This window comes from Mus musculus, chromosome 17 (genome assembly GCF_000001635.26).
Source record: "Mus musculus strain C57BL/6J chromosome 17, GRCm38.p6 C57BL/6J".
Classification (NCBI taxonomy): domain Eukaryota; kingdom Metazoa; phylum Chordata; class Mammalia; order Rodentia; family Muridae; genus Mus; species Mus musculus.
The window spans coordinates 57,117,071-57,130,424 of record NC_000083.6 but is presented as its reverse complement, the minus strand read 5'-3'; positions in this window follow the sequence as shown (position 1 = coordinate 57,130,424).

Genomic DNA, 13,354 nt, shown 5'->3' with positions numbered 1-13,354 from the left:
CTGGAACTCATTATGTAGACCAAGCTGGCCTCAAACTCAGAGATCTGCCTGCCTCTGCCTCCCAAGTGCTGGGATTAAAGGCGTGCACCACCACTGCCCAGTCGCTAATTCCCTTCTTGCCTCCCATGAATCATCTCTTTGCTGACTGTGATGGTCACAGAGATCCCCACCGCTGCCCCAGGGACAGGGGTGCAGACTCCTTAAGTGACAAAACATCCCACTGACCTTGAGAGGTGGAAAAATCTGTTCTCACTGGTTTTTTTGTTTGTTTGTTTTTTTGTTTTTTTTTACTTTTTATTGATTCTTCGTGAATTTCACATCATGCACCCCAATCTCACCCATTTCCCCCATCCCTTTGTATCCACCCTCTGTCCTTGCAACTTCCCCCCAAAAGAAAATAAGATAGAAGAAAACTAGCAACTTGTAGAAGCTGCAGTATGTCATACTGTCACACAGTGCACCCTTCTTGTTCATTTCAATGAGTCATTGGTCTGACTTTTGCTTCACTATCAATACTGAATCTTCACCAGAGCTTCTCTCAGATGCCCTGTTGTTGCCATGTGTCATGCGGCTTTAGATCTGTAGGACTGCCCCTTGCACACTCCAGCACTTCATAGGTGGGATAGATGTTGAAGTGGACCAACTCGAAGTCCCGGATCTGGGTCTGGGTGGCAGCTGAGTTGGCCAGCCCAGCAGCTCTCCAGTACTGTCCCAGCAAGCTAACCCAGTGCCAGCTGGTGAGAGGCAAGGCCAACTCTCATGCTATCCCATCTTCTGGGCTGGTTCACCCATACCCCTGCCACCAGGGTCAGCTCTTCTGTACTACCCAGTAATCTTAGTCAGGGTTTCTATTCCTGCACAAACATCATGACCAAGAAACAAGTTGGGGAGGAAAGGGTTTATTTGGCTTACACTTCCATACTGCTGTTCATCACCAAGGAAGTCAGGACTGGAACTCAAGCAGGTCAGGAGCTGATGCAGAGGCCATGGAGGGATGTTCCTTACTGGCTTGCCTCCCCTGGCTTGCTCAGCCTGCTCTCTTATAAAACCAAGACTACCAGCCCAGAGATAGCACCACCCACAAGGGGACCTCCCCCCTTGATCACTAATTGAGAAAATGCCTTATGGATCTCATGGAGGCATTTCCCCAACGGAAGCTCCTTTCTCTGTGATAATTCCAGCTGTGTCAAGTTGACACAAAACTAACCAGTACACCAGGTGAGGTGCAAGGCCTGCTCTCCCAAGTGCTGCAACCAGTGAAAGTCAGGGATGGCTCACCCACTCTCATGACCTGAGGGCCATCTCTCCCACCTGCTGCGTGTGACAAGGGGCATGGCAGGGGATCTCTCCCTTCCCCCAAGCCACCCCAGAGCAGACTAGGGGCAAGGCCAGCTCTCTCTAGCTCAAGCCTTTAGGCAGTCTCACCCAATCTTCAGACATCAGGGTCAACTTTACTGTGCTGCCAAGGTGAAGGGCAAAGCCAGCTCTCCTGAGTGTGGTGTCCAGCAAGGGGTAGAGACAGCATGGTGCCTCAGGTAGCAGTTCAGATCAGGGACATCCGCATGGCCCTTGGTGATAACATGAGCCTGGTACATCAACACAGACCCCTGACTGCCATAATGCCACAGACCCAGACATGCCTGTCCCCAGCAGCAGCATGAGCCCTGATATCCATCCCCATGGCCAGCACAGGCCACTCAGATCAGTATCTCACACACACCACACACACATACACACATACACACACACACACCATGGCAGCATCGCTCTCAGCTATCCATGTGGCCTCCAGTGACAGCCCAGACCACAGACATCTGCTTAGCCTTTGGTGATAACTTGGGCCACAGACAACAACACAGACCCAGCTACAGCAGGACCACAGACCAAGACATAGCCCTTGGCGGCAGCCAGAGCCAAGACCTCACCATGGTCTCCTCTGATCTGCCTATTCCTCACCACCATCGAGCCTCCACCTTTCTCTGTCGGACAAACACCATTTCTGCACTAACACTTTATCTTTCCTGTTACTCCATCACATACTTATTGATCACAGCAGTGCCCTCAGCAGGTGATTAGAGAAGCTTTCTTCAGCCCACCCAGGCATAAAGATCCCTTCACCTAGCAACCCTTTTCAGTGAACCTCAACAGTCTAACAGCAGGTTCTGTCTGCTTTGCTGTTGTGTTAGTTCTGTCTGCTTTGCTGTTGTGTTAGTTCTGTCTACTTTGCTGTTGTGTTAGTTCTGTCTGCTTTGCTGTTGTGTTAGTTCTGTCTGCTTTGCTGTTGTGTTAGTTCTGTCTGCTTTGCTGTTGTGTTAGTTCTGTCTGCTTTGCTGTTGTGTTAGTTCTGTCTGCTTTGCTGTTGTGTTAGTTCTGTCTGCTTTGCTGTTGTGTTAGTTCTGTCTGCTTTGCTGTTGTGTTAGTTCTGTCTGCTTTGCTGTTGTGTTAGTTCTGTCTGCTTTGCTGTTGTGTTAGTTCTGTCTGCTTTGCTGTTGTGTTAGTTCTGTCTGCTTTGCTGTTGTGTTAGTTCTGTTTAGAGATTCTTAGAAGAAAGTCTTTACTATACTGAGGTAATAGGCAACTTCAGAGGCTGGGGAGATGGCTCAGCCATTGACAGGGTAAACTGTTGTTGCGGATGACCCAATACTTACCAAGCGTCCCACAACCTCCTGAACCATGACTTGGCTAACTGGAAGGCCAAAGAATAGCTTGTGAGACTCAGTTCTGTCCTCCCACCATGCAAACATCAGGAACGCTCAGGTCATCTGGCTTGGCTGTGAGCACCTCTCCCACTGAGCACCTCACCAACCCTGAATTGTTTTTTAAGTGTTAAAAGGAACTAGACTCCTTTTTTCCTCCTCTGCATTAGGGGAAGAGACCAGGAGGAAGAGATTAGGAAGTGATCGAAAATTTAAAATATATACTGTCACTTGGTATTTGAGGGGGAGGGGGAGGGGCAGAGGGAGACCTGCCTCAGCACAAGCAGGAACTTCCCATACTATGGCTTTAAACTTCCTTCCTCCCAAACTTTAGGCCCTTGGCTTCAGCTGCTTCAGTTCCCTAAGGTGAGCTCTGGGCACTGACTAAAGTGTAACAACTCTCAAAACAAAGCTTGAACAGTTTCCCACCCCCACCCCACCCAAGCCATGCAAAACTGTCATACCTTGGAGGTAAAATAAATAAATAAATAAATAAATAAATAAATAAATAAATATCACCTATCCCTTCCCTCGGAAGCCACAGCAGGCTGGCACACACCTGTCATCCAGAACTTGGGAGGCATAGAGAGGAGGAGAAGACATTCAAGGTCCATCCTGGGCTACATACAGAGAGTAGAGAGCCAGCCTGGATCTCTAGAGACCTTGTCTGGAAGGGAAAGGGGTTCACTTGGTTTCTGCTGCTGCCATAAACACCGTGACTTTTTTTTTTTTTTTTTGAGTTTATAGTCTCAGCTCACAGTCTGCCTGGGAATGTGGCTCAGTGAGTAGAGTGATTGCCTGGCATGCAGGTGTCTGCGGTACAGCCCACTATCACATAAACCAGACACAATGGGCAACTCCTGTCACCCAGCACTGGAGAGGCTGAGCCAGGAGGCTAGGGAGTTCAGGATCTATCCTCAGCTACATCATGAGTGTGAGGTCAGCCTGGGGTAAAAGAAACCCTGCTTCAAAAAGCATTTAAGGGGACTTAGTAGTGAATCTCAGTTGCAGAGTGCATGCTTAGCAGACACAAGCTCCTGAGTAAAATTTCCACATATTATAAGCAGAAATCATTGTGGGTGTGAATACTGAGACAGTACATGTTACTGTGAACTGCCAGATATGGGTGCTGGGAAGTAAAATCAGGTCCTTAACAAGAGCAACCAGTACTCTAATCACTGAGCCCTCTCTCTAGCCCCTCTGCTTTTAGTGAGCAGGGAGCCCAGTGCTGAGCAAAAGCAATGTCACCAATACACCAGGCCAGCACTTAGTGATGCCAGCAGTAAGCCTCAAAGTTCATCGTTGTCGTTATGCAAATGAGCCCTCAACTAAGCCTCACTCTAAGCCAAATCAGAGGTGTGAACTGTTTCCTTGGGAGTTTCAGGCCATCATTCTCAGAAGCAGTGAACCACACCAGTTATAGACTATGGAGCCCCAGCCTTGTGCCCCAACAGTCAGGTTGAGCCACCAGTCTTCGAGAAGCCAATTGAAACAGCCAAAGTAAGAGCATTATTGAATATGGCCCCCTTAACAAAAGGGACAGAGAGATCCAGAAACTCCATCCCCACATCCATGTATAGACTACTGAAGTGAGGGTAAAGTAATAGAGAACAGAGGGGGAGGGCAGGAGAACAGAGGGGGAGGGCAGGAGTACTGCTAAGCCCTCCCTGTCAAGGTGTGGTCATGAGTCACCATCTCTGCATAGCTGTACACCCCTTCCTGGAGAAGAGGGCAGACACCACACCCTCACCCCAGCTCAACCCTCCTCTCACCCCCCACCAACAACCTCCTCCCCCACTCCTTTTCTAGAGGTATTCAAATTTCCTGGGGTCTATGGGAATGTTATGCTGTGATCTAGCTTCTTTTGGAGCCACAGTATCTACAGCAGCCTCTCAGGGGTTCCCACAGGCTCCCCAATAAGACATAGTGTCTTATCCAGACACTATAGAGTCCAGATGCCAGGATCTCTCACCTGGAAAGTGAGTTTACATCCAAAGGGTACTGATGTCCTCACCTCTTGTTTCTGTGAGCCTCTCATCTCGAGGGTGCGAGGCTCCCTCCTCCCTCTCCCTCCTCCATCACTTGGCTCCAACCCCTCTCTTCAGAGCCTCTGCTGTGCTGTTTCCTGTGTTGGAGTTCCTGCCATGCTGTAGTCATTCCATCTATCCAGAGCACTAATAATTCTGCTAATAAACTGTTTATTCTCCAGGAATCAGCCTCAGGGTCCTCTTGAACCCTGCTCCACCTAAAACCTAATAGGTTTCATTGTTTTAGTGCACTTTCAGGTAAAGAGACTCTTTAAGGACATGGGTGTTCTTAACTACTGAGCCACCTGTCCAGCCGTAGAAAGGGTAATTTCTAAAAGGTGTGGGATTCCTGGGGCAGGGGTGGGATACTGTGGAAGATTGTTTTTTAGAAAGAAGTTTATTAGAAGGCTTACATCATCGCATCGTCACAAAGGCAGACAAAGACAGTCTGACTATATGGCAAGGCTCTTGGGAGGGTGAGTACAGCCTAATGTCAGGAGCCTCCACCCAAGAGGTCCCTGATTTCCAAGTGGGGTGAAGGGAGAGGGAGGTGAAGCAGACAGGCACCAGGCTAAGGTGAACATGGGGGATAGTTACAGCATTACCCCCAGCCCTTTGGTGTTTGAGGAGCCTTCTTACAGTTGGTATCTATCTCATCAGTAACCCCAGAGGACAGAGGATTTGAACAGCATCTGATCTCTGGTTCCTCTTCCCTAAACCAACGTTCCATCTCTAATGTGAGGCAGCCCGCCTTACACACACTGCGGTGTGTCCTTCTTGTAAGACTTTCCTACGTACATCTAGCTGGGTACAAACACAGTGATTAATCTAATGTGACTGGCTAACCAACAGAAAGGGAGAATGTTCAGGAAATATCTTTGATGAGGGAAAATAGTGTTTCTCACTTGACAGGTTAGAATACACAGAAATTTACCTGACAGAGAGATTAATCGGGTCCTTTTGTTAGAAGTGTGGTTCTGAGTTCCAGGGATACACACTGAGGTTTCCCAGGCTCTGAGTCTCAGGACCATCACACCTCTACACACACACACACACACACACACACACACACACACACACACACACACAAAATGGAGTGTGAAATAAAAATAGAGCCATGTTTATGTCCATGGGTTAGGCTGCTGCTAGGGACCACATTGGTATCCATGGTCTGTACTGCCATTAGACACCATGCTGAGGTCAGCAGACATGAGATGCTAAAGACCAAGCTTCTGCTGACTGGAAAGGGCATGAAAGTTACTTTTGCTATGGTATCAATGACTGAAGACTCACTGTTGAGAAAGAGGGAACATATAAGGCTTCTGGGACAAGCCTACCACCACCCAAAAAATAAACAGCCTAGACAGAAAGCCACTGAAAAGAGAACTTTAAAATATTGTGATAAAGGGGCTGGAGAGATGGCTCAGTGATTAAGAGCACTGGCTTGTTCTTCCAGAGGTCCTGAGCTCAATTCCTAGTAACCACATGGTGGCTCACAACCATTTGCAATGGGATCTGATGCGCCTATAGACAGCGACAGTGTACTCACATAAAATAAATAAGACCATAGATAGATAGATAGATAGATAGATAGATAGATAGATAGATAGATAGACAGATAGATAGATAAAATGTAATTAATTTAAAATTTTTTGATAAGCATGCTGGTGTAGCTCTCCACAATTGATGGTTTCTAGCAGGAGTGGGGGTGGGGAAGGACTTGGTTTCTTTAAGGGGCTGGCCACTGAGCGGTTAACTATGCTCCAGTAACCATGGGCAACACAAAAATGGACTCTTCTTCTTAATCACTGTCATCTCCTCCTCCTCCTCTTTCCCCTTCTTTTGTGGGGGTGGTCAGAAGAGAGAAGGGGCAGACCTGGGAGGACTGAGGAATGAGTGTGATAGGTGCATGGTGAGAAATTTCCATAAATCAGTAAAAATACTACATCGGAGGAAAAGAAAGAGTAGCTCTTGCAAGAACCCAAGTTCGGTTCTTCCACCCACGTCTGGCGGTTTACAAGTCCTCTGAATCCAGCTCCAGGGGATCTAACATACTACCCTGGTCTCACTGGACTCTGCACACGCGTTGCCTATACACACAGACAAGTAAGTAAAAATAAGAATAATGAAAATTTTAACAGGGACAGAGACTGACCATTAAGAAAGGAAAAGACTCCTGAAAACCAGATACAGCGGTGAGGTGGGGAAAGTCCCCAGATTTTGAGGCGTTGCAGCACATGCCCCTTGCAAGACATTTACATAGGAACTGCCCCTCACACACGCCACCATGATTGTAGATCGGGGATTTCCCCACCAGGTGGGAAAGAGTGTCCAGTCTTGACATGTATCCCCAGGCCCCCATCTCTCAGATTTGGCTCAGAAAAAAAAACTCATGGAACTGTGGAGGCTTAAAGCTGTTTTGTCCCCAATCACTGGAAGGTTTCTGTATCCTCACAATACAAGTTTCAAGTCTGTTTGTTTGTTTGTTTGTTTGTTTGTTTGTTTTTAGCAAAGTGCTGGGGAGGGGAGGACACAAGTATCTTTGAATATAGCCCCTGTCATGGGGTGGGGGTGGAGGGGTTGTGGCATGAGCTCAGGGTCTTATTCAGGGGAACAAAGTACTGTAGAGTGACAAATTAGGACAGTAACTAGCAATTACTTTAAATTACTTTGAATTACTTTAAATGCTTGTTTCTTTTGAGACAGGTAAAAACATAGCTTTAAAAACATGCAAGGTCTCACTGTGCAATCATGGCTGTCCTGGACCTCACTATGTAGACCAGGCTGTCCTGGAACAGAGATCCACCTGCCCTCTGCCCCCTTTGGTTGTTTGGTTGTTGATTTAGTTTTTGGTTGGTTGGTTGGTTGGTTGGTTGGTTGGTTGGTTGGTTGGTTGGTTGGTTATTGATTGAGTTTTTGTTTGGTTATTTGGTTCTTTGGTTGCTGATTGGTTTGGTTGGTTGGCTGGTTGGTTGGTTGGTTATTGATTGAGTTTTTATTTGGTTATTTGGTTTTGACTGGGTTGTTTGGTTGGTTAGTTGGTTGGTTGGTTGGTTAGTTGGTTAGTTGGTTGGTTGGTTGGTGGTTGCTGACTAGGTTATTTGTTTGACTGTCTGGTTTGTTTTGGTTTTCCATGAAACTGGTTCTCACTTTCTTGTCCAGGTTGGAACTTTTACTCCTCTGCCTCAGCTTCCAAAGGGCCAAGAGTACAGCAGTGTACTACCACACTAGACTTCACATTCTTGCTTTCTAGTGAGCATTGAGAGCTAGTCAAGTATAAGCAGCGTTAAAAGTCCCTGGGGAACAGAACTTTAATACCAGGATTCAGGAGGCAGGTGGACCTCCATGATTTTCAGGACACTCAAGGATACATAGGGAGACCCTGTCTGAAAAAAACAAGTAAAACTAAAACACAGACCATGGGGCAGACCCCAGATACATGACCACCAGCTTCTAATTCAAGGAGCTGCACTCTAGTGGAAGAACCATTTGAGCCTGCCAGTTTTCTCTTGCTAGGCACACAGTAAGAGAGAGGAGATCTAGGTAGACAGAGCTTAATTGCCATGTCCCAAGATCTTAGAGGATGCCTCACTTCCTGGTTCTTCCCCAGTACCAGACCTCAAAGGCTATTTCCAGGGCATGGGCTCTTTCCAGAGATTTGCCCAGACATGTTCAGGGCTGCCTTGATTAACATGTGGTCCTGAACTTCCGTTTACAGATCAACCCTGTTGCCCTTGTTCAAGTTGGCCAATCCAGAGCGGGAACAAAGCTAGCCATATTCACCCCTTCACCCACACACTAAATTCTTCAGACCCACATGAAAGCTCCAGACCCCACCCAGGAATGTGATCCCAGATGCCTGCCATCTTTAAGTACTTTGCCTCCTGCTTGTGACTTTCATATGAATAAACCGTGGCTTTGCTTGACTTTCACACTCTTGCCTGTTAATTCCTAGAAGATAAAAACAACCTATTCCTTTACCTACAGATGATGGTGATGCTTGTAATCCCATCACTAGGAAGGGCAGAGGTCAGAAAACAAAGCGGCCCCCACCTCACTTCAACCCTAAAATCCGATCAAACCTTCTCACAAGCTAAGAAACAAAAATTTCAACCCAGGGCCTTCCAACTAGCATAGGTTTGTAAATAAAAATCTCAGTGCTGGGTGTGGGACACTTCCCTGTGAGCTGTTGACCAAGAAGGCCCCAGAGGACCCCAAAAATAACACAAGCCTGTACTCTTGATTGCCCACCAAAAGTAGATAGTTAAAGACGTTATTGCTGAAGACAGCACACATTTTGTATAATAAATCAATGGTCTTACCCAGCTGTGAATCCTGCATGCTACAACGCCAACCTGCCAAGCAAGATGGCCCCACTGCAGCAATAGCATCATGACTGCTGTAGGGGTAACCCACTGCTTTCTGACTCGATTTCGGGACTGCTCCATAGGAGACAGTACTTATCTGTTACTGTGATGAAGCTGGGTTATATTGTTAGTTTATTTTTAGCTTTTTGAGAAGTCTCCACAATGACTTCTCAAGTGTCTGTACCAGTTTGTCCCACCAATAGTGAATGGGGGCTGCCTTTCCCCACATCCTCTCCAGCATCTGCTATCTGTTATTGCAGTTGCCTTTCTGACTGAGGTAAGAGGAAATCTCAAAGTTGTTTTGATTTGGATTTTCCAAAGTGCTAATTTTTGCAGTATTTCTTGGCCATTTTTACCTCCTGTGCTGAGAATTTTCTGTTTAGATCCCTAGCATGTTTTTCTTTTCTTTTCTTTCCTTTTCTTTTCTTTTCTTTTCTTTTTTCTTTTTTCTTTTTTCTTTTCTTTTTTCTTCTCTTCTCTTCTCTTCCTTTCCTTTCCTTTCCTTTCCTTTCCTTTCCTTTCCTTTCCTTTCTCTTCTCTTCTTTTGGTTTTTCGAGACAGGGTTTCTCTGTATAGCCCTGGCTGTCCTGGAACTCACTCTGTAGACAAGGCTGGCCTTGAACTCAGAAATCCGCCTGCCTCTGTCTCCCTAGTGCTGGGATTAAAGGCGTGTGCCACCATGCCCGGCTGTTTTTTGTTTTTTTGTTGTTGTCCTTTTGTTTGTTTGTTTCTTTTTGCATCTTTGCCAAATGTCTAAAGGCTGTAGTTACACATATACAAACATTTAAGTTTTTTTGTTTTTTTGGGGGGGGGGTTGTTTTTTTTTTGTTTGTTTGTTTGTTTTTCGAGACAGGGTTTCTCTGTGTAGCCCTGGCTGTCCTGGAACTCACTCTGTAGACCAGACTGGCCTCGAACTCAGAAATCCACCTGCCTCTGCCTCCCGAGTGCTGGGATTAAAGGCATGCGCCACCACGCCTGGCTTAACATTTAAGTTTTTAAAAGCCACACAGGGGGCTAGAGAGATGGCTCAGCGGTTAAGAGCACCAACTGCTCTTCTGAAGATCCTGAGTTCAAATCCCAGCAACCACATGGTGGCTCACAACCATCTATAATGAGATCTGACTCCCTCTTCTGGTGTGTCTGAAGACAGATACAGTGTACTTATATATAGTAATAAATAAATCTTTAAAAAAAAAAAAGCCACACGGGAGGCACTATGTCCCCCACCAAGGCATCATGTTGATGTCTGCACTCCAAAATTTCTGACAAGTTTAACACCATTTCTGGATTTTCTCCCAACTTTTCTGATTTGTTCAGAGCAAAAAACGCACTCCTTCTCTCTGCAGGATCTTCCCCTTTCCTCCAACAATTCTCTCTCTTTCCATCCAGAAAGAGTTAGCAGAACTATCCCTCAAAAATTCTTTAACAATGAGTTCTAGAAAACCATGTTTCTCCACATGATTCCCAGAGAATCAGGAGGGTGTGCCACATCGACCCATACAAAAATCCGATCCAGATCTGCCCTTACATTTGCCTCAAAACACACAAATAAATGTTAAGGTTTGGTCTTTTGCTATGTTAAATACTGATTGTTCCCCGAGACCACCTATAGACCCAGGTGATGCTATGGACCTCGCCCCTCAAGTTATCCCTGATTGGTGAATAAAGAAGCCAATAGCTACTAGCTGGGCAGAAAAGACATAGGCAGGGCTTAGGGTTCCTGGGCTTGGGATTGGAAGAGAACCACAAGGTGGGACAAGAAGGAGAGAGGAGAAGCCACTATGGGGTAAGAATCTTAAAATAATGCCCATGTGGGTTGGCTAATTGAAGTTAAGAGCAGCCCAGACAAAACATGGCAAATCATATAATGGGATTATTGGCTGGGAAGTAGACATAATAGCATAGAGGGTAGATATCTGCCCAGCTCTAATGCTGATTAAGGCTTATTGTAAGTATGAAGGTTGTGTGTCTTTTATCTGGGTCAAAGGCAGGGTAGAAATAACAAAGATTGTGATTCAATATTTCAACAACAAATAATTGCATCTCAATCTCACACACACACACACACACACACACACACACACACACACAAAAGCACAACCACACATGAATTAACTTTCTTAGAACCCTACACACTGACATATCTCACTGTAGGAATAGGCTGACATATGACATCAAGATAAACTATTCTGAGCTTAACTGACTACTGCATTGCCTAACCCTTCCTTACAACCAACTCCTCTCTGCTTCCACACTCTCGATAAAAGAAATTTTTTGCCTGCTTTCTTACAATGCTTATACCCATTTTTTCTGTGGTACCAGGAAAATAACCCAGAGCTTTCTTGTCCTCACTCAGACACTCTCCCAGACTCTCACTGGGGATTCTAGGCAGGGGCTCCACCCAAGCCACTCCCCCGGCCGGTCTCACCCGGGACTCTAGGCTGGGGCTCCACCCAAGCCACGCCCCTAGCCGCTCTCACTGGGAATTCTAAAACTTTTTTTTTTTTTTTTTTTTTTTTTTTTTTTTTTGTCACTGGAGATTCTAGGCAGAGGCTCCACCCAATCGACATTCCCCCAGCCCCTATCACTGGGGATTCTAGGAAGGGGTTCCACCCAAGTCACTCCCCCCAGTCGCTCTCACTGGGGCTTCTAGGTCCAAGCAAGCCACTTCCCCAGCCGCTCTTACTGGGGACTCTAAGCAGGGGCTCCACCCAAGCCACTCCCCCAGCCGCTCTCACTGGGGATTCTAGGCAGGGGCTATACCCATGAGCAGCAATTCCATCTAGCCAGGAAATCCTGACAGCTGACGCCACATGCATCACTGTACTCAAGCAGTGACAGGAAAGACACAGGTCACATAGCATCTAAAGCCTTTATAAAAAGTATCTGAGCAGGCAGCTCTACAGGGACACATAGCTGATTCATAGTCACCAGGAGAAAATGGGAAAGAAATAAAGGATTTTGTCCTGGTTAGTTTTATGTCAACCTGACACAAGTTAGAGTCATCTGGGAGGGGAGAGCCTCAGCTGAGAAAACCGCGCCATAAGATCAGGCTGTTGGCAAGCCTGTAGGTTATTTTCTTACTTAGAGATTGATGTGGGAGGGCCCAGCCCACTTTGGGTGGGGCCATCCCTGGACTGGTGGTCCTGGGTTCTTTAAGAAAACAGGCTGTGCAAGCCATGAGGAGCAAGTCTGTAAGCAGCACCCTCCATGGCCTCTGCATCAGTTCTTGCCTCCAGGTTCCTGCTCTGTTTGAGTTCCTGTCCTGGCTTCTTTCAGTGATGGACTATGATGTGGAAAATAGATGCCAAATAAACCCTCTCCTCCCCGTGTTGCTTTGGTCATGGTGTCTCATCCCAGCCATAGTAACCCTAACTAAGAGAGATCTGAAATCACCCAAAAGTCATCATGGTGATGGATGTTCAACGCTACAGAGAACACATCTATACTTACTTCTGATATGAAGCCCTGATTGTAGTCCAGGCTTGCCCTGAATTAACTGTCCTCCTGCATCAGTGCTGGAGTCACAGGCCTGTGCCACCCTTAGCCAGCTTTCTGGGGAGTCTTACAAGTTGCTCAATTGTAGTATAAATATTGCATAAATATAAGTTGCACCTCAGGCAAAGGGACAGAGGTGAGGGAGAACGAGCGACCTAGGCCAGTGGTTCTCAACCTCCCTGAGACCCTTTAACACAGTTCCTCATGTTGTGGTGACCCCCAGCCATAAAATTAGTTTTGTTCCTACTTCATAACTGTAATTTTGCTACCATTATGGATTATAATGTAAATATATGATGTACAGGATATCTAATATGAAACCCCTGTGACTCAAAGTGGGCATGACCCACAGGTTGAGATCTGCTGACCTATATAAGGTGAAAAGCTCTAGCTGGTATATTTTGTCCCCAGAAGTCTCTATGTGTTCAAATGCAGCTCAACAATGTCCAAACTCCCAGAAAACACTAAGCAACATATTGCAAGTTCAGGGGTATTTTGCACTTAATCTGCCATTAGGAAAATGTTAAGGCTAACCCTCACTAGTGCCATTGTGGTGTACAACTTTAATCCAGCAGTCAAGAAGCTGAGCCAGAAGGAGCTCTGGGAGCTCAAAGCCAGCCTGTCTACCTCCAGAGTCCCAGGCCATCCAGGGTTACACAGAAAAACTGCTAAAGCGTTAAAGCTAAAGAGAATGAAACCCCATTTGTGGCTGTGACAGTAGAGGCAGGATTCTGCTTGAGGACAAGGCATAAGGCACTTGTGTATA